Source organism: Pongo abelii, chromosome 5, assembly GCF_028885655.2.
Source record: "Pongo abelii isolate AG06213 chromosome 5, NHGRI_mPonAbe1-v2.0_pri, whole genome shotgun sequence".
NCBI classification, from domain to species: Eukaryota; Metazoa; Chordata; class Mammalia; order Primates; family Hominidae; genus Pongo; species Pongo abelii.
Window position 1 is genome coordinate 114,867,139 of NC_071990.2, and position 22,747 is coordinate 114,889,885.

The 22,747-nt window shown below is 39.2% G+C and overlaps 1 long non-coding RNA gene across 3 annotated transcripts in view; it reads right to left on the reverse strand.

Moving 5' to 3' along the window:
- The window catches only part of LOC103890971 (uncharacterized), a 28,891-nt gene extending 23,241 nt beyond the window's left edge, over positions 1–5,650 (reverse strand). Inside the window, exon 1 of one of the 3 annotated variants that reach the window (XR_008526371.1) lies at positions 4,923–5,650. This is a non-coding gene — a long non-coding RNA (uncharacterized LOC103890971). Of the gene's footprint in view, positions 1–3,802 lie in introns of all 3 variants that reach the window. The other 2 variants (XR_008526373.1, XR_008526374.1) reach the window with 2 other exon arrangements.
- Between the last annotated feature and the right edge of the window lie 17,097 nt (positions 5,651–22,747).

Here is a 22,747-nt window from a genome sequence, read left to right on the forward strand (position 1 = left end):
GTGGGTTTTCCCAGGTGACTGTTATTTCCTGAACAGCACATAGTAGCAGTCCCTTAATTTTTACAGTTCTGAAAGTTGGCAAAGTGCCTTCAGAAAGTCTTGTCTTATTTCAATTGATTACTTTGCAACAACCCAATAGGAGTCAGGACATGTATCATTACTTCCAGTTTATAAACGGCAGAAACTTCCATTTCTAGAGTTACATAACTGGCTTACACTATGATAAGCCATGACATGGAGATCAGAACCCAAGTCTTTGGAGTGTAAATGAGGCAATCTCTCCCCAGGACTCCTGTCCTCTTACCAATACATCAGTGAATGGCTAGAAATAAAAATTTAATAGGCAACGGCTTCGTGCTGTTCTCTAGTCTTGCCTGCCCAAATCCTCTTTGCACTCAGAAAATGCACATGAGACACTATTGACAAAACTAAGTACAAATTTCCAAGCACTGACCTTTGAATAGGAAGGAAAAAGAAAAAAGAAATTTCCAAGAATAAATTTGTATACTGCTTACCTCATAAGTTTTACCCTTTTTCCTCCAGACCAACCATTTCTTACAGTCTGTTCCTAACTCCTCCTGGATTCTGCCTAGACTTGCCGCTGACAGCCTTTTTTGTCTGAGTATGTTGTATTTGCCCCTGCAGACTCTGCTCAGACTTTTCCCAGGGTGGTCAGGAGAGTCCTCTTCCGATCCAGTCTATTTCTCTTCTTATCACGTTATTAAAATTTCTGCTAAAGTGTGCATAACCCTCTATAGGACATGAGCCCATTTAGGTGTCTTATTTATCTTGCGTCCTCTGTATTTAACTCAGTGCAGGGAATTTCAGCACTGAAATGTCTGTGGAATTAGGATTTAATAAGCAATTGTTTTATTGGCTAGGAAATAGTGGCAAAAAAAGGTGAGCCTCCAGAGGTGTAACTTCCCTATCCAAACTTGCTCTGTGGGGACTGAGAATCTAGGAAGGGGATGAGTCACCTCCTTTTACACTTTGCCATGAGTTGGTCTAGAGAGGGGAGTAAAGAACAGAGGGAGTGAGGCCAAGGGTCCTAGGATATCAGGGTACACCTGTGGGTACTGTGGTGACCATGGAGGTGCCTCATTCAAATCTTCCTTCCAGAGGACCCGCAGCAGGGAAGAGAGCTGACTGACAGCCTTCTGATGCCCCACCGTTAAGTTGATTGTAGCGTTCAAGCCAGGTGCTACTTTCCACGGGCTGCTCCCAGATAATGGCATAGTGCAGTGGGGATAATAGGACCAGGCCACCTCTGCCTGACACAGAACTCCTCTAATGAGAAGCTTCAGGTCTTGGAGCCCGCACTGGCCTGGCAGAGACATTCTTAGAGCTGCACTGTGGTCTGAGGCTCCTCCCAACTCCGTCCTTCCTTCTTGCTTTCCTTTCTCAGACCCGCATCAGGGGCTGAAGGCCATCCCCGACTCCTCATGCTCCCTGCCCGTTTTTCCTAATAAATCTCTTGCCCATCTAATCCCATTTTGACACCTGCTTTTTAGAGGACCCAGACTGACAGAGATACTTCCAGATTTAGCGCTAAAAGTGTACTTTTTAAATGCCACTCAAAATCTATAGACCACTATCCAAAATTTAACAATGCCCTACTTAGTCTTGAGCTGTGTAGTAGTTTAGAATTAGAGCTTAAAATACAAGATAGAAAAATAGGTTCTGCTTCTGCACATCTGAGGTACACACAGGCAAAGTGAAGGGGCAAAGGAGACCAGTCTGGCCTGCCACTGGCACAAGGAGGATCAGGCTGCTGTGGAATCCTGTGATAACTGGACTGTGGCCAAGTCATCAGGGTACCACATGGGTTGAGGAGCACGGAACAGGTCTCTGACAGCCACAGAATATAAATCACACAGCTGCCTCCGCCACTAGCCAGCTGAGGAGAGCTACAGAGAAGAGAAGGCAAGAATTAACTTGTATATCAACCCCTGAAATGGACTAACACTTCCATTGTTACCTTGTTTTTAAAATTTTAATTTGGTATTTTGGCCAGGTGCGGTGGCTCATGCCTGTAATCCTAGCACTTTGGGAGGCCAAGCTGGCAGATCACCTGAGGTCAGGGATTCGAGACCAGCCTGGCCAACATTGCAAAACCCCGTCTCTACTAAAAATTCAGAAATTAGCCAGGTGTGGTGGCACATGCCTGTAATCCCAGCTACTTGGGAGGCTGAGGCAGGAGAATCACTTGAACCCAGGAGGCGGAGGTTGCCGTAAGCCAAGATCATGCCACTGAACTCCAGCCTGGGGGACAGAGCGAGAATCCATCTCAAATATATATATATATATTTTTTTTTTTTAATTGGGTATTTCAAACCACTTTATACTTTTGTTGCGTTTGTGGATATTCATACCAGAAATATATGTAAATATGAGGGTTGTGACTTGGAAGCATTTTATTGTATGGGGAAATCTTTGAGATACCAAACAGCAAATAGTTAATTAACCCTTTAAAAAACCTCCTTCACATAAAGACCCCAAGCTCCATGAGAACAAAGCCTCTAGTTCCTTAAAAATAGAGCACTCAGTCACCCAAACATGCTAGGCTGAGTTTCACTTCTTTCACAGAATCTTCTAAGCCACACCTAAACTAAACTATCAGCCTCTCTTTGATCATGTGGGCAGGTAAACGAAGTAACAACAGGTCTACACGGAGACACTTGGATAACTTACAATGTCTGGTTTACTTATCTTCGTGGTATTTCTGAGCCTAATATTAACGTGATTTATAATTTTGCCATTCTTCAAAATAAGACAAATTGAAAGAAACAATAAAAAAGGTTACTGAGGCCGGGCACGGTGGCTCATGCCTGTAATCCCAGCACTTTGGGAGGCTGAGGCAGGAAGATCACCTGAGGTCAGTAGTTCGAGACCAGCCCGACCAACATGGAGAAACCCCGTCTCTCTACTAAAATCACAAAATTAGCCTGGCGTGGTGGCACATGCCTGTAACTCCAGCTACTTGGGAGGCTGAGGCAGGAGAATAGCTTGAACCTGGGAGGTGGGGGTTGCAGTGAACTGAGATCGTGCCATTGCACTCCAGCCTGGGCAACAAGAGCAAAACTCCATCTCAAAAAAAAAAAAGGGTTACTGAGTTCCTCCAATATATCCAAAGAAAAACAAGGTATATGTGAGCCATGAAAAAATGTTGGGTGATGGGAGGCGGATTAATGCAGTGTCTTTCACCTTTATCTAGTTCAATGAATAACATAAAAGAGAATAAGTCAGAGTCCCTACCATGGCTACCCCAAAGATTTTACACAACCTCCTGGAACGGTTTAGCCTTCAACCTCTGAGAAACCCAGGAGCCAACATTTTCCTGGACCTTTATTGCTACTGTTTAATATTACAGTAATAGTACCTTTCTTTTCTCTTCTGAACTATAAAATTGTATAATTATACTGAATAAATTTTTTCAAATCACAAATACTTTAAGGACGATTCTAATGTATTCTATTCCATCCCTGAATATCAGGGTAGGTCTCCTCAATATCAGTTGAGAATTATTGGTCTGGTCTAACACTCTTACTTTACAGATGAGAAAAATTGAAGCCACAAATTAAGTGATTTGCCTAAGTTTACAAAATTAATAAAAACCTGAAATTGATTATATGTTATATCAACTTACCTTAATCAATTTGAAAAGTATATTCCAATATTTTTGAAAGACAACGAATATAATAATCGAAAAATAATTTCTCCCTGTGTTAGTCCATTTTCACACTGCTATAAAGAACTGCCTGAGACTGGGTAAATCATTAAGAAATAGGCTTAATTGACTCACAGTTCTGCATGGCTGGGGAGGGCTCAGGAAACTTACAATCATGGCAGAAGTCAAAGGGGAAGCAAGGCATGTCTTACATGGTGGCAGGAGAGAGAGAGAGAGAGCGAGAGAGAAGGGAAGCACCACACTTTTAAACCATCAGATTTCGTGAGAACTCACTCACTATCACGAGAACATCATGGGGGAAATCCTCCTTCATGATCTAATCATCTCCCACCAGGTCCCTCCCCTGACATATGGGGATTAAAATTCCACATTGGGTGGGGACACAGAGCCAAACCATATCAGTACGCCTGAATGATAAAATGCGACAAATTTCCTATAGTATAATTATACTCTGCCTGTTAAGTTTCTATGTCCTGCCTTTCACATAGTCTCTTGTAAGGAGTAGGGCATCATTCCTGCCTTCAAGCGGTTTATGGTCTAGTGGATACTACAGACAAATAAATGGATTACTTCAATTTATGAAGCAGATTTAATGAAGGGGGGAAAACAGTGATGTTCAAGCAGAGAAGAGAGGGATCCAACCAAGGTTAGTGGTCAGGAAGATTCTTGAAGCAGTCCTCTTACCTCTACAAGACGAATGTTCCTAAAACAGAACCTATAACTGTTTCATCTTAGTGACCCACAGTGTCTGCTACTATACCTGGTTTATTTACCCTTAAAAAATATTGCTTTCACTTTTGCATGACAGTTTTCTTACACAATACTATAGCCAAATAGTTTTCAGAACTTTGCAAACACCTACATGATTGCACTCAATGCTATTTCTTTTCAATTGTTTAAGTATTTGAATAAAATTTATTAAACCATATGATATGCAAAGAAAGAAAGAAAAAAACTCTTGTTTTTCTATTCAAAAGGGAATTTTTTCTTCACTCTCTCTTCTGTTTTGACTTAGGAGAACTTGACTCTTTGTGTGTTTTGTATAAGTAAAAATAAAAACAAAATTCTACCAATCAAATGATATAAATGAATCAAACAATTAAAAAATAATAAAAACAGACTCATCTCTAAAATATTCAGTAAGATAGATAGCCTGAATTATTTTACTTACAATACAGAGCAAGAATTGAAAAGTTTTAAGGACATGTTCTTACAAAGTCTATAATTTGCTCACCCAAGACTGCCTCTTTGACTCCAACTTCCTTACCTCCTCCCTTCTCCATTGGCTTAAGCACTGGCCTGGACAAGCAGTATGCCAACACTGCCTTTTTCTCAGAATACGAGAATTGTGCCACCCACAGTCCCATGGCTGGAGGCCAGGGCACTGCCAGCAACACAGACATGAGTCAGGCTGTGGCTTGTGCAAGAATTCCTGGTCTAGGTTCTTTCCTGACAGTTCACTTGGAATTGCCACCATTGACAGTATGATGGCAAGAAGTATGTGATAGAAAAGTATGTAGTAAGAGAAGTCAGGAAACTTGACTCCCAGTCTTGTTACTTTCTGGAGGTGTGACCATTAGCATTTCTCCTAATCTGCTCTGTCTACCTCACAGAGTTATTATAAGAACCGGAATGAGACAATGAAAACTAATCATTTAATTTTTGTTAGTGAGGGAAAAGAGATATTCTCATACGCCATTAGTCAGAGAATAGATTACAATACTTTTTGGCAGTAATTATTAAACATAAAAATGTCCAGACCTGTGGCCTAGTTATTCCTTTTCTGGAAATTTAGCCTCAGGAAATAATTAAGAAAGTGCAGAAATATGTATATAAAAGGATGTTTACCAATGTGCTATTTGTAATAACCAAATATTAGAAATAACAAAGTGTCTAATAATAGAACTTGGGTAAATAAATTAGAATATACCTACATAGCAGAGTACTATACAGCTATAAAAAATAATGTAAAAATAAAGAATATAGCTATTGTTACGTGATGTACAAAATGTAGTTATTAAATATACAAACAAATCACAAATGTGTATATATAATGACACACACACACGCTTACATAGAGAGAGAAGGGGTAGGAGTATGGAATTATACTCACCAAGAGGTCCAAAAGGTTTAACTCAAAGTAATGTTGTTTTATTTTTCTTCTATTTATGTGTCTGTTTTCCAATTTTTTTATATTGTGTAGGTATTTTTATTGTAATAAAGAAAAATATGTTTACATATAAAAAGTAAGATACATTACATGGAAACATGTTGTAGTAATTGTTTTACAAGTACAAGGTACTATTATGTTCTGGTAGCTTCTGTAGACTACCCTTATGGCATACGTAGGAATCTAGATATTATATATTCATGTAAATTATGAAATGGCCTAGCCTTTGTTGTCTCAATGGTATATTTGTCACTATAAATTTGCGATTGAAAAATTGAGAAAGCTTCTCCTTTTTCCATGGCAAGAGACTACTAAACATTCAAATACTGAAACAGTTTGTAAAACTTCATTAAAATGAACATTCTTTTAGTAAATTTAATTGAGATTGAAAATTATGATATCTATACAGAGGATGATGAATATTGTAAAAGAGATACATTTATCTTTGTATAACAAGCTTGATAGTTTTCACCTACAAATAATGTCATACAGTGTTCTCAAATAGTTACTACATTCGCAAATAAGAAACTCTAGCTCTGTTACTGGTTCCAGCAGAAACTATCTACAGTACCTCAGACATGTATAGCTTGTCTGTACTTGATTTAATTTGTCTGTGAAGTGAACATCACGTTGACAAAGCCTTAAAACGAAGTTTAACGTATGTACATAAAATTCTTATGAACCTCTTAAAAATGGAGAAGGAGCAGAATTTGGAAATGGAAGAGAAACACGCTTTGATGGTTTATTGAACAGAATTTCCTAGCTGTTTCTTAATTAGATACTACAAAACTTATTTAACAAGCCAATTCCAGTACTTTAACTCCAACGAATTACTATGCTGCTGCTGCTAAAATTTAAACTACTGGCATTCACGGCTGACTTATAAACACCACTATTTTTTATTTGGGTCAAGTCTTCTTAAGAAATTTGTAGCTAACTTTAATTTAAACATCATTTTTCTAAATAATACATAAACTTCTAATATAAAGCTACTCTAAATATATAGTATTAATTTTTCAAAATTAAGCCAAATACTGAATTATATTTTATTGAATTATCAGCACATGTAAATATGTAGAAACACAACCAATAAAAATCAGTCTTTGTCTCTACTCATTACCATTGTATCACATTTGCCTGTAAAACCAGCTACTTGAGAGGCTAAGGCAGAAGGATCACTTGAGCCCAGGAGTTTAAGACCAGCCTGGGCAATATAGCAAGACCATATGTCATTTTATTTATTCTATTTATCAATTTTTTTTTAGACAGGGTCTCACTTTGTCACCCAGGCTGAAGTGCAGTGGTGTGATCTCAGCTCACTGCAGCCTTGACCTCCCAGGTTCAAGCGATCTTCCTGCCTCAGCCTCCCAGGTAGCTGGGACTACAGGCACACACCACCACACCTGACTAATTTTTGTATTTTTTGTAGAGATGGGGTTTCACCATGTTGCCCAGGCTGGTCTCGAACTCCTGAGCTCAAGTGATTCACCTGCCTCAACCTCCCAAAGTGCTAGAATTACAGGCATGAACCGCTATACCTGGCCTCAGTGTCTCATTCTAAAATAAATAAAAGAAATTTAATGGCCAGGCACGGTGGCTGACGCCTGTAATCCCGGCACTTTGGGAGGCTGAGGCAGGTGGATCACCAGGTTAGGAGATCGAGACCATCCTGGCTGACATGGTGAAACCCTGTCTCTACTAAAAAATACAAAAAATTAGAAAGGCGTGGTGGCAGGCGCCTATAGTCCCAGCTACTCGGGAGGCTGAGGCAGGAGAATGGCATAAACCCGGGAGGTAGAGCTTGCAGTGAGCCGAGATCATGCCACTGCACTCCAGCCTGAGTGACAGAGCAAGACTCCGCCTCAGAAAAAAAAGAAATTTAAGCAACAACCAAAAAAAGTATATCAGGTCTGAGTAGAGTAGCAAACTATTTACTTTTAAAAGGAATATTTATTATTTTGGGACACTGGGACAATATTTCTCCATTTTTCCCGATCCTCAGCACTTATCATGAATTTACAAAAAATGATAGTTGGCATTTACATTTCTTTTCCTTTTTCCATATTCCTTACTTTGTGATCTGTATTTTCATGTTCATAATTGTCCAAGAATTTATGCCTACCATGTCTAATATATTCTGAAAGGTGCTATGGAAAATGCATAATTAAGCCATCAAAAATTACCATTGAGTATGAGGTTAAGACATAGGAACAAAAACCTCCCAATACAAGTAAACAAACAGGAATACACATAGTACTAAAGACAATAAAGACACCTCACATTTAAAAGGAAGATGAGAGCTTCAATACCTGAATTGAATTAGAACTGCATGTGAAAAGTACAAGTACATTTACATTTCCTGGCACATAATAGGTACTCAATAAATTTCAGGAGATTTATTCTCCTTGCTTTCTTCAGCTGGAAGTTTCACGAATATGGTGAGAACTAAGCTTTAAATGATGGATAACATTCGAAAAGGCAAAAAAAAAGAATGGATAAACATTGAGACAGGATATCGGTGGGACACAAGGGATAGAGGTAGGGTGGCGTATTTCAAAAGATTTAATAAATTGACCTTTTCAGTTGGAATACAGGTGTTGGTAATGGAGGAATGGAATATGTGGGCAGGGGACCAGCGAGCTTTGGTGTTTGAACTTGGAACTAGTTAACTGTGTATCCACACTATCAACTGAGTGTCTATCAAAAGCATATTATATCTAGAATGAGTGTTTGGACTTTATCAGGGCCTCAAGTCCTCTTTCATTTGTTCTTTTCTCAACCGCTCCTTCCTATCTTCACTTCCATAATTATGCTGCTTAGATTCATGGTTGAACTTTCTTACTCCTCTTTTACCAATACTCTAAATTCCTCTTTCCCATTATCTTTACATAGCATATACATCGCAAAATCCCAACCCTAGATAAACCTGTTTGCTTTTTCCATGTAACTTAATCAGGTTTGGTTCAGTGTTGCATGATGCAGGAGAGAAATAAAAATTGGGCAATTTGGTATCATAAATCTGTGATTAGTAGTCTCAGCTGGGCTCTCCAACCTAGTTGTAATTCTTACTGTGATTACCTAGCATGCTCCCATTTTCCACAATTGCTTTAAATTCTCTCCCCTCCCCTCATGTCTCTGACAACTATACTTTACCTTGCACTTTAATCAGACAACCTTTCTTTCTACTCCACTAAGAAATGGAAGTCATAATAAGGGAACTTGTCAACTTCTGAGTACCAAATCTACTTTCTTTTTCAACTCTCCTTTTCTCTTCTCATAAGGAAAAAATAATAATATCCATCATTTTTATCTAAAGCCAATCCCTCAACATGTACTATAAATTCCTGTTCCAATGTTCTCAGGGACACAGATCTCTAATTAATCCCTCCCTCTATATATTCAACTTTCTCTCTTTCTTATTTCTTCTGATCAGTAATTAAACGAGCTCAAATCTAATGGTGAGGAACTGGGGGGGACCTCCTTTTTTTCCAAATCCCTTCTGTCTCATGCCCTATAGCACTTCTACTCTTCATAATTGAACTTCTTGAAAAACTTGACTGTACTTACTTTGTTGCCTCACTTCCCAGTCATCCTCCTGAATCTATCATAGTCTAGAGGTTTCTCTCTCATGATTCTACCAGAATTTCTTGCGGGAAGACCACCAAAGTCTATAAAAGACTAAATGCATTCGGTATTTTTAGTCATTTTCTCAGTGGCTTTTTCTTCAGCATTTGACACTGCGGGTCACTCTTTAAGATATTCTTTTTGTGGTTTCTCTTGCTCCCCAGTCTGCGGGTTTACTGCTCACCTTTCTGATTGTTCCTGTGCAGTCTCCTTTACAAGTTTCCCTTCCTATCCTTCTCCCTTAGAGAGTAAATATTAGCATTTCTTGCTTTACATACTTTCTCTGGATTATTTTCTTCATTCCTAGGATTCCAAAATCCCCCAAATCTTTAATCTCAATCTCTTCTATGGACTTCAGACCCATATCTCTAAGCACCCCAAACTCAATATAGACCCCAAACAGAAGTCATCCCCTCTTCTTCCACATGGGTTCACTCTGGAGTTTATCTCAATACAGAGCATCACATCCAGCCAATTGCTCAAGTCTGAATCCAAGAGTCACCTCTCTCTCTTCCTCTCTCTCTCTCTTTCTCACACGCACACACACACACACACACACACACACACACATCATACATTTACCACAAAGTCCTACTGAGTCAAATGCTAATTACTGCAACCTTACTATCACCCCGTTCATTTTATTTTTTCAACTGTCTCAGTGAGTGAAACTGTTCAAAGTTGTGTAATCTTTGTAAGTCATTAGTGTAGCTAAAATGATCGTTTGTGGGGAGTTTAAAGTTCTATTGTTTTTAGGAGATTGAAAAAATATAGGAAAAGGTTTTCTGTTTCTTCTTCTCATCTTTTTAATAATAGTGTTGGTAAGATGATATCCTCAATTTTCTCAGAACAATGTTCCACAGATACACATCTTCCGTGTTTGATCATGCTGACAAAATTGGGAGGAATGTGTTTTCTTTCTGCAAACATAACATTTCTACAGCCTCAGAAAATACAGGTTATTGCTGTTTGTCTGGGCACATCAACTACATATCTGTAACAGGCTGAACTGAAACAACTGAATCAATGTTACAAACATCCATTGGAATTAAGAATAATAACGAGAATGTCACAAGGATCCGAGTTTTATTTCCCTGATATCTAGAAATCACAACAGATCACCTGTCTAAGCCAAAGGTCATAAATGGTGATAAGCTCCAAAACCAGCTTATCCGCTTCCTCAGTCTCTGTAGAAAGAGGTCAACACACGGACTTTTAGTGTAAAGCTCTCTGTCCTATTTGTTAATACACCCTTGAGGGTGTTATCAATGGTTTTCTAAATTCAGGAGAAATAGTAAAGAGAAACAAATTAGCAAAATACCAAGTAGATGCACAACTATACTTCTAGTGGAAAGCAGAGGAGAAACCCTCGCTAGATAGAAAGTTCTTTCTTCTTTTAGGCCTTTACATCTTCATTACCCTCTATGCTTCCACTAGGCAAGCTAAAGTCTACCAGTAGTTCATACAGCGATGACCTCAAATTTATCAGGTCTCACTTTTTTTTTTTTTTTTGAGATGGAGTCTCACCCTGTCACCAGGGCTGGAGTGCAGTGGCGCAATCTCGGCTCACTGCAAGCTCCACCTCCCGGGTTCACACCATTCTCCTGCCTCAGCCTTCTGAGTAGCTGGGACTACAGGTGCCCGCCACCAAGCCCAGCTAATTTTTTGTGTATTTTAGTAGAGACGGGGTTTCACTGTGTTAGCCAGGATGGTCTCGATCTCCTGACCTTGTGATCCGCCCCCCTCAGCCTCCCAGAGTACTGGGATTACAGGCATGAGCCACAGTGCCTGGCCCAGGTCTCACTTCTTTTTTAAGCTGGAGCAGATGGAGTATGGTAATACATTTTCTTTCTGTCTGTCTGTCTGTCTGCATCTGTCTGTCTTTCTCTCCTTCCTTCCTTCTCTTTTTGTTTTGTTTTGTTTTGCTTTGTTTTGTTTTTGACTACATTTCACTCTTGTTGCCCAGGCCGGAGTGTAATGGCACTGCTCACTGCAACCTTTGCTCACTGCAACCTCCACCTCCTCAGTTCAAGCAATTCTCACACCTCAGCTTCCTGAGTAGCTGGGATTACAGGTGCCTTTCACCATGCCTGGCTAATCTTTTGTAAGGTATGGTAATATATTTTCTACTTTCTTATATTATCTTGAGCTGGTAGGCACATATTTATATAAGAGAGAGATATTCAGTTTTAGAGGAAGCTTTTTAGCCAAAGCCTACCTTTCGTGCCCACCACTGTGGGCACAAAAGTCAAAAAGTTAAAAAGAATAAAAATTTATAAAGTAAAGTAGTTACAGTAAAGTAAGGTTAATTTGGTTTTGGAGAAATACTTCTCTTGGTAAATGTAATGTAGTCTAAGTGTACAGTGTTTATAAAATCTATAGTACTGTGCTGTGATGTCCTTGGCTTTCACACTCAGTCACTAACTCATCCAGAGCTGCTCCGGTTCTGCAAGCTTCATTCATGGTAAGTGCCCTATACAAATGTAGCATTTTTAAATCTTTAATTAATGTATTTATATTTTTTGGTTTTTTATTTATAGAGATGTGGTATCGCTATGTTGCCCAGGCTGGTCTTGAATTCCTGGCCTCAATCGATCCTCTTACCTTGGCCTCCCAAACTGCTGGGATTACAGGTGTGAGTTACCAAGCCCGGCCATTTTTTTTCTTTATGCCATACATTTACTGTACCTTTTCTATGTTTAGATACACAAACCTTACCATTGTGTAACAATTGTCTGCAGAATTCAATCCAGTAACATGCTGTGTGGGTTCATAGTGTAGAAGCAATAGGCTATGCCATATATACTAGGTGTGTACTAGACTGTACCATCAAGGTTTGTGTAAGTTCACTCCATGATACTCACATGAAGATTCATTTCTCAGAATGTATCACTGTCAAGCAATGTGTGACTGTAACAATCCAGGCAAAAAGTGCCAAGTTCAGTCTTGAAGAGCACATAATTTCCACCTGAAATTTTAAATAGCCTCAGGTTTACTTGGAACTTGGTGTTCATACAAATACCACAAGTTCCAGGCTCAATGAAAGGTAAGTAAGCCTTGAGAAAGCTCTGATCAGTTCAAGCATGAGCTTAGAAAAGTAATAAAATGGACACCCAGACAAAGACTTTGGAGAGAGAAAGCTTCAAATCACTATCCAAATTGAAAATGATTGCCAAAAAAAAAAGAACATTTCCTCCCTTTGTCCCTCTCCCGCTCCCACTTCCTTCCTTATAACGGCTATAAATATTAGTATAATCTGTTGGAATTTCCAGAAGAAGCCCTCCTCCCAATTGTGCACTTTCTTTATTAATCAGAATAAAACTACATATTATGAAATATATATTAGAGACAGTCCAAGAAATCATCAAACTTCTCCACTTTGTGCTTCACTTTTTGTGGCGGAGGAGTGGCAGGGACAGGGAGGAGAAGATAAAGTCTGTGGGGTTAAGGGAAGGTGATTCTGGGTGAGGGGCAGATATGATTCACTTTTAGAATGTGTGACTGTATACAATCCAGGCAAAAAGTGCCAAGTTTAGTCTTGTCACTTTTAGAAGTGACAATTTAGAAACAGATGATTTTGAGCTAATCCCAAGTCAGGTACCATCCTTAATTCAGCAGTTATTTCCAATGAGACCTCAATGCTCTTTTTAAAACCATCAGTTGAGCACTTGTATAAATTTATACTGCTATTGCTTTCCAAACTTTTCAGCCAAGTTTCTGCTCTCTTGAGAGAAGAACTGTACTGCTGTATCAGCTAGACTTTGGTAGACTTCAGCTTGCCTAGTGGAAGCATAGAATGTAATGAAGATGTAAAGGTCTAAAAGAAGAAAAGAAGTTCAAGTGGAGGCTAAGAACTTCTGTGTACAACAGGAGAAAGGTTATCAGAGATTTGCACAGAGAACAATTTCTTGATAAGAAAGTGCTTAGGAGCAATCCTAGTCGATTAGAATCTGTTTTCCTAAGATTAGAAGTTGACATTTTGATTGCAGTGTAATTACAATTATCTGTAACACTTTGCAAGTTGAATACAGGAAAACACTAAATACAAAACTTCTCTAGTTGGGAGAGAGAAGGAAGGGACCACAGAAAATCAGACCAGAGAAAGTAGGGTCTATACAACCCCCTTAATTTACAAATGAGGAAGTGAGTCTGAGACCATTTAAATTATACAGCAGTGCACTCAGCAAATTGGTATCTGAGGAATTAGACTCGTCACTAATGAAAGGGATTTCCACCCAAGGTGATGTGAGGTTTAGCAGAGATATTTTGGGAAAGGCAGAAATTCCAATGTCCTTCAAAACACAGTGTGTTTATACATGTAGTAAAGCTGTTTTCAGGGTATGTAGAGTATGCAAACATATCTCAACATTCAAAATCCATATAACTATCCCTAAATGCCATTATGAACATAACAGGGAAATAGGTAGTATTCTGATATGTAGCATTCCTTAGGTTTGCTAAGATTGTATGCATTGTGTAGACAAGCTGCCTTGGCAAAATAAGACAGTTGTTCAAAAATGTATATATACTATCTATACAGTTCAAGAGAAAGTTGGCCCATGTTACCCAAATATAGTAATTAAGTCCATTGGCCACTTTATTGCTATAGTCTTTAAAAATCCCTGGAACTAGCCACGCACAGTGCCTCACACCTGCAATCCCAGCATTTTGGGAGGCCAAGGTAGGAAGATCACTTAAGGCCATGAGTTCGAGACCAGCTCATGCAACATAGCCAGACCCTATCTCTACAAAAACAATTTTATAAAATAAGCTGGGTGTGGTGGTATGTGCATGCAGTCCCAGCTACTTGGGAGGCTGAAGCAAGAAAATCTCTTGAGCTCAGGAGGCTGAGGCTGCAGTGAGCCATGATCACACCTCTGCACTCAGCCTGGGCAACAGAGCAAGACCTTGTCTCTTAAAAAAAAGAAAAATCCCTGGAACTGTCTATGCGGCTATGTTGCTGATTTCATATGCTACACACACACACACACACACACACACACACAAAAGATTTAGTGCAGCCAAATCCCCCTCTTTGCCTGAGCAAGGAAAAAGAGAAGAAATGTTGCAGCTTGATTCAAAGCTTAACCCATGCAGGGAGAATCTCCACTTTCTGTAGGACCTTCTCCCTTGCTGCTTCTCAGAATGGCTGCTTTCAATGAACTTTTGGCTGACAAAAGTCAAGATGCCCCTCCCGTAAAGATGGAGGTAAATCCAGAATTTGAAGAGGGACACAAGAGAAATGGAGGTAAAAAGCTGCTAAAAGTACTATATTTAGTGCTGGTAGCTAAAGCAACTTCCTATGTGTGATTATCATACAAGCATGGTGTGTGTGTGTGATTATAGACAAAACAAGTATGGCTTGTTTTGAGAAATAAGTAAGATACTATTTACTTAGGCTACTGAGTGAAGTTTGTGTGGATCTCTTGGCCTCAGTGCTTCTTGGTCTTTTGAGTAATAGAACTCTCCATCTTTCTTTCCAAATGAAAAAATACTGCAGCTATGCAGTATTTTTTTTATCTTAATTCCCAAAAAAGTTTCTTATTCTAAGTATCTGGCCAAAATGTAGTGAACTAACAACAAAGAAAAAAAAATCCAACTATCTTTCATGATTGAACTCAGTTTGGAATGTATGTTACTGATGAATCTCACTGGAACTCTCGAGCTGGGGAATAATATAACTCTTTGATATTTAACTTGAATTGATTTTTAAAAATAATTTCTGACTCCTCTTTTTCAACTCAACCATGTTTATACACTCATGTATCAATGTACTAAAATCATACAGTCTTTTTAGAAATGTGATATGCCACCCTCATTCCCAGCCTGTGGGATGGTAAGTGTTAGGACCTCCAAGAGGGAATCTGCAATTATTATCAGCAATAACTATGGAGTTGAGTATCTCCTCCGCATAATTGCCAGGGTAAATATGTAAGAACCAAAAAGATAGACAACTATAAAATGTGTCCTATTCCCCAACATAATTCAGAAAGTAAGTCATGTGCATAAAAAATATAAGTGCAGAAATGACACAATACAAGGTAACCAACCTCGAAGTAATTGTCACAGGCCATAAAGTTACAGGTGTTCATAAAAGCCAGATGTCACCAAAGGCTGAAGAGCTGACTGTTTTCATATTTACCTTGAGTCAAGGAGGCTGTAAAGTCTCCCAAACTCTTTTAAATGTTTATTCCAGTTTCCACAGCATTTAATTTCCATCACTTACGTAACTCAACAGATTTAGGCCAGGTGGGGGTAAGAAGGCAGAAGAGCATTTCTGAAGTAGTATAAATATAACAGGTGATTACCCTTTATTTCTGAATGACAAACTTACAACAATTTTTTTTTTTTTTTTTGAGATGGAGTCTGGCTCTGTTGCCCAGGCTGGAGTACAATGGCGCAATCTCGGCTCACTGCAACCTCCGCCTACCAGGTTCAAGTGATTCTCCTGTCTCAGACTACTGAGTAGCTGGGACTACAGGCGCATGCCACCATGCCCAGCTAATTTTTGTATTTTTAGTACAGATGGGGTTTCACCATGTTGGTCAGGCTGGTCTCGAACTCCTGACCTCTTGATCCACCCGCCTTGGCCTCCCAAAGTGCTGGGATTACAGGCGTGAGCCACCGTGCCCAGCCACAGGAATATTTTTTAAAGGGCTTATCTTCAGTCTGCCTTGGGTAAGAAAGCTGCTGCCTTGATTTTGGACTTTTTCTCCCACCACAGTTTTCCACATGTCCTGTGGATGGGTTCTCTCTAGGAACCTGTGAAAGTCATGCCAGCTGGGACCCCACTAGGGACCAGCAGATGGATATGTCCTACAGCAGGTCCCAAGCATGGCCAGACTCTGAAGAGTAGAGGAAAGCTCCCTCAAAAGGAACTTAAGCATAGGAAAACATCCAAAACCAACAGACTCACGATAGGGCACTCAGAAACATTTCCCAGACTGTTGTCACTCACATCACATATACATAAAAGTATATGTTTAGATAAAAATTAAAGTAAATATATTTCTACCACCTAGTGTTTACAAATATCTGGATGACTGAAATTTTCAGTTTTCACTCAAATGTGGGTTTGAAGTTTATAGTATCTACTCAACTAGTCAGTAAATTTGACACTTTTGGGGTCTGGCTTCAATTTGACAGTATGAAGTATTTATTAGAAATGGTATACAGTTGGCTGGGCATGCTGGCTCATGCCTGTAATCCCAGCACTTGGGAGGCTGAGGCAGGTGGATAGCTTGAGGTCAAGAGTTCAAGACCAGCCTGGCCAACATGGTGAAACCCCATCTCTACCAAAAATACAAAATTTAGCTGGGTGTGGTGGTGGGTGCCTGTAATCCCAGCTACTTGGGAAGCTAAGGTGCAAGAATCACTTGAACCTGGGAGGCAAAGGTTGCAGTGAGCTGAGATCGCGCCACTGCACTCGAGCCTGGGCAACAGAGCAAGACTATGTCAAAAAAAAAAGAAAGAAAGAAAGAGAGAGAGAGAAAAAAGGAAGGAAGGAAGGAAGGAAGGGAGGGAGGGAGGGAGGGAGGAAAAGAAAGAAAGAAGAAAGAAAGAAAGAGAGAGAGAAAGAAAGAAAGAAGAAAGAAAATACAGTTGCCACATAATCAAATTGAAGATTAAGACATCATTTTTCAAAAAAATATAATGTATACATAACACTGATACTGAAGCACTATGATTTAGTGGGAAGAGCCACTGATTAAGATTAAAGAGTAAAATGGAGATTTAAAAAAAGATTCTGTCTCCCCTGAAAGATTGCTGAGTGGATCAATCTAAACTATCTGATTTAAACTGCAAATAACCAAAGAATTTTAAGTTCTAAACATAAGGATTATTGAATGTCAATCCAACCCCCACCTGCTGTGTCATTCAACCTCATTTGCTTGTTTGCCACTTGTAGAATGTAAAAAATAGTACTATACCTGCTCTGACTACCTTACAAAATTATTCTGGGGATCAATTATTCTGGTGCTCATAAAAGTGCTTCAAAATATCTTAAAAGCACTTTGCCAATGCTAGAGTTAAAAAATAAATGTTATAACATAATTAGCCATCTAGCTTTAACATTTAAAAAGGAATATAACATCATTGAAAATTATAGCTTAATTATAACAATATCTTTCTTTATGTCAAAGAATCAAACAGTAGGGATATTGAGTTTTCTATTTTCTATTCATAAAATCTTCATGTATCCACAAAAACTAAGAAGGTAAATGCATTCCCTCATTCATGATTGCTACTTGTTTTATAATACAGTCACGCTCATATGCTATTTCCTTTCTAATTTCCTCATTTCCTTAGACTCTTGAAAATAAAACGACTTTGATGTATGCAACTGTATTTTAAGAAAGTAAAAGTAACAGGCATTTTCCTTAAAAGATACCAATCAAAATCTTAAATAATTTCCATGTACGATGTTATTAGTCATCTTAATTTTACATCTTAGTAGAGAAAAATGTAAAAATGTACTTATTTCCTTCCTTCCCTGTTCTTAAAATTGCTGTTTCACCAGGCATGATGGCTCGCGCCTGTAATCCCAGCACTTTGGGAGGCCGAGGTGGGAGGATCACCTGAGCTTGGGAGTTTGAGACCAGCCTGGCCAACATGGAGAAACCCCATCTCTACTAAAAGTATAAAATTAGCCGTGCATGGTGGTGCGCCCCTGTAATCCCAGCTACTCGGGAGGCTGAGGCAGGAGAATCGTTTGAACCAGGGAGGCGAAGTTTGCAGTGAGCCGAGATCGTGCCATTGCACTCCAGCCTGGGCTACAAGAGCGAAACTTTGTCTCAAAAAAACAACAACAAAAAAAATTGCTGTTTCATGTTTGTTCTTATTTTTGAAATATCAGTGAAACTATGAAGAATATTACCAACAGTTATTATTTGAAATGTTCCATGCACTGATGTGAAGCCTTTACATGTTTATCATTTTATTTTACAAGCAGCTTATACATGTATCACTTATATATGTATCAGCATATATATATATATTTCCTCACTGTACAGTGAGGAAAATTAGGTCAGAAAGGTTAAGCAACTTGCTCAGTGTTGCACAGCTAGGATTAGAATGGGACAGATCCCAAATGTACAGTGAATCCACAGCACAATACAGTCTCTCACTCTCATTCTCAATCACTTCAACTCAAGGCAGGTAAACTTTTCTTCATTGAATGAAGGTCATCAATCTTGAGTAGAGGTAATTGGACTTCTTCCTTAATCTGCTCAATTGAGTATCTCACAGAGTTCAAGCACGTCCCAAATATACCCAATATTTATATATTGGGTATATACCAACATATATATACCCAATAGTCACTTTACACCCAACAGTCACTTTACCCCCAACAGTCACTTTACCATGACCCAAATATACCCAATAGTCACTTTATCATGACAGCTGACCTGTTCTTGCTAAACACTGAATCTAACCAGTGGAAGTAAGATTCCACTGGAGTGTGCCCCATGTTCCTCCTTCTTTTTCTACTGAGATTCTTGCTCCAGAACCCTATGAATACTCTGCTGCCACCGAGACATCAAAGTTCTCTATTTTCATCCTATAGTCTTTTGAGATGTTTGACACTGAAACAGAACTAACACAGAAAGCATGATCTCAGCAGTTAAGTTAAATATTCTTTTTTCCCCTACACTTTCCGTTTGCCAGTTCTTATGGGTAATGTAAACTAAGGAAAAGTGAAAACATATAGAGGTTGTTGAATGAATAGAAATCATTCTACCATGAGGTAAGACAAACAGTGGGCATATACGAAAACCCCATCCAAAATGAACACAGGGACCCTGAAAGGTGAGGGGCTCATTTCATTATTTTCATATTTGTCCTTCATATGACAGATAAAGTAAAAGGGGCCTCCAACTGGTGGAGCGAATATCAATTGTAGAGGATGGTCCCCCATTTTTTTGTACAAAGGACAGTTTCTATTTGCCCTGGTCACAGTTGTCATAAACATTTCAGAGCTGTGTACCTCACTGTTTACTTAGGCATTAATAAGCTTTATTTTACCAAAATTTTCAACAGCATGAAAGTGTAGTCCTTTCACCCCTCAATCCACTTGGGACTAATTTGAGCAATGCAGGGCTTAGTAGCAGGAAGCATGTAAAAATTTCATCCCAATTTTTGGCAGCTTCAGAAGCTGGTGTGTTTACTTTCGGATATCTAACAATTCTGAAACTTCATAAATGAAGAAGATAACTGCAAGACTGACATATTTTGAAAAGGAAAGAAGTCAAAAGTCTCCTCTTCCCTGCTTCCTCTGGATTAGGCCAGAAAGTCTTTATATCAAATTGTCAGTCTTTGCCTTTGCTAGGTTTGCCCAGGAAGTAAGAGACCCACCTGTTCACAAAGCTAGGAGCCCCTGAAAATAGGTGCACAGGCCAGGAGCCCTCACATCTTTGGGCCGCAGCCCTTCCCTAGCTCCTAAAGTAAACATGCAGGGGGCTGGGGTTGCAAATTCCCAGGAGGCAAGGCCACTGGTGAGAGTTTCCAGAAGCAGCCTCGGGTCTCTACCACTTCCCTGCTCTGCTGTCTTCCAGCCTTGGAAAAAGTGGAAAAGGCTCTGCTTACCAGACAAACCACACTGACAAATAACAACTGCTCATCATGTACTCCAGCCCCAACTCCAGGATAGCAGCTGCTCCCTTAAAGACCAGAACGCCAAGAAACTCAAACAACACGGTCCAGGCTACCAGCATATTCTGTTCTAGAAAGTTGTTTGTGTTTGTGTTTGTGTCTGTCATATTGGTGTACAATAATACTCAGAATGACTAGCTAATATTTATTAAGCACTTTCTGTATGTCAGGCACCCATCAAAGCAGTTGATGTATTATAAATCATTTAATCTTCATAACAACACTATTGAATTAAGAACACTTTTTATCCCCATTTAGCAGAAGAGGAAACTGAAACCCAGAGTGTCTAGAAAGTGCTCTGGTGAGAAATATTTGCTAATTGAATTCATAAAAGTAAGAAAGCACTACTCCATATAAATAATGTCATAAATAGGGGGAGAACTTCCAAGATAAACCCACAAACCTATTTAACCCATTCTTATCTTTTTTAGTTATTATTTTAACACTACCTCATTTAAGCCTAATAGTCATTATAACATTGTTTTTAGAGAGAAATCTGTCCCCAACTGTAGCTTCTAGCTTGAGCAGCTATTTTCTTTTTTTTCTCTTTTTTTTTTTCCCTGAGATGGAGTCTTGCTCTGTCCCCTAGGCAGGAGTGTAGTGGCGCGATCTCGGCTCACTGTAGCTTCTGCCTCCCAGGCTGAAGCGATTCTCCTGGCTCAGCCTCCTGAGTAGCTGGGACTACAAGCATGCACCACCAGGCCTGGCTGATTTTTATATTTTCAGCAGAGCGAGGGTTTCGCCATGTTGGCCAGACTGGTCTCAAACTCCCGGTCTCAAGTGATCCACCTGCCTTGGCCTCCCAAAGTGCCAGGATTACAGGTGTGAGCCACCATGCCTGGCCACTGAGCAGCTACTTTCTAAAGCAATATTAATAATGCCAAGGGCAGGTATAAAGCTAAGCAGGTGCAGTCTCTACCATGTAGGAACTTCTATCCCTGCCCCATCCCAAAGAGCAGAGTTGGGGTTTACTGGAGGGGCTTCCAGCTTTGACTGGAATGGCAATAAGTCCTTCTGGACATCAGTGCTTGCTCCCTCTCCACCCCAGATGCTCCCACACCCTTCCAACAGAACTCTTGGGGTCACTAACCTGCTACAGAAATTGTGGAAACATCATTTCCCAAATCACATTTTTAAATTAAATTAATGAATAGAATTTTCTCAAGTCTTCATTTTCTTTAGACTTTTGGCACCTGTTACTGCTTGCCTGGTGACACGTGCTAGCAGATGACAAAATGAATTAACCAGTGGTATATTAACATTAGCAGAAAAATGGAGAAACAGTTTATCCTGTTTAGCTCAACAGCGAGGAGTTATTTTTTGGCCTGGGTGTTCACAGTTGTGATTTTACAGTACAATATATATTTAAGCAGTCCTACTTTCTGTTTGTAAGATCAGGTCTACCTTTTGTGGTGAAATAAAATATATCAGCATCTCATAGTGTTCCTCAGTAGCATCAACAACACCCTCTACCACCTACACAGCTTTGAGGATTCCTGAACTAACTCTCTCTTGGTTGGACTCCACACATGTCTACCACCCAAGTATCTCAGAGGGGTTTTCCCACCTTACACTGTGAGCTCTCTGAAGGCTCAGGTTGTCTCGTCTATTTTTGTATCCTCAGTGGCACCACCAGTTAGGGATTCATAGTTACAGTAAGTGTATAATAAACTTTGCTGAATTTAACTGACCCCAGTGCAAGTAAGTGAACTAAGCTCTGAACTTGTCTTTCCTTCCCGTCCCATCCATCCACAGAGGGCTGCCCTGAGTCACATGTCTGAACAGAGCCTGCTTGTGGGCCACTTCTCCTTTAATCTAAACAACATAAAATGTTAAAGAAAAGGCAATCTGGCTTAAAGAGCTGTTTTTTGTTTGTTTGTTTGTATGTTTGCTTTTGTAGTGAGAATATGGTTGCATGTTAAACCTACAGATGTTTTAACTCAGTTCACTTCCTATTTATTAGTGTTTCTAAATATAGATATACTCTCATTAGGTAAACCCGCTGGAGTTAAACTTTGTAGGACCCAACCAGCAAAAGTTTCTAAGTAAAGCAATATTCTTCTCTGCTGAGTTTTTAAGTAAAATGCTAAGTGAAAAGAACTAAAACTAGGAGTTTAATTTAATATTTCAGTAATTATACATTTTCAGTGCCTCCTTTTAGCTTCAGCACAAATTCAACCTAATCTCTGTTTATCATTATCCAGCTGATATAAATGTGCTACAAAATCTGTAATCATTAAGAACAATGTGATTATTTCCACTGCCCACTACTTTTAAAAATCAATTTTATGCATTGGGAACAAGATCGGTTTTCAGCTAAGCCTTTGTCAAGAGAGAAAGAAAAGGAAAGAAAGAAAAAGGAAGGGAGGGAGGAAAGAAGGAAGGAAAGAAGGAAGGGAGGGAAGAAGGGAGGGAGGGAGATAGTAAGATAAATAACAAGAATTCCCCAATTCCTTGAAAATTCTACTTAACTGAATTTTATTGCACATGGAAATTTTTTTTTGAAGAAATAAAAAATGAAATAATTACATTCTTGGCAAAAGATCTGCCGGGTAATTCCTTTTAGATGGCAATTTCTCTGCTGAATTTAAAATGCAATTTGATTTACAAAA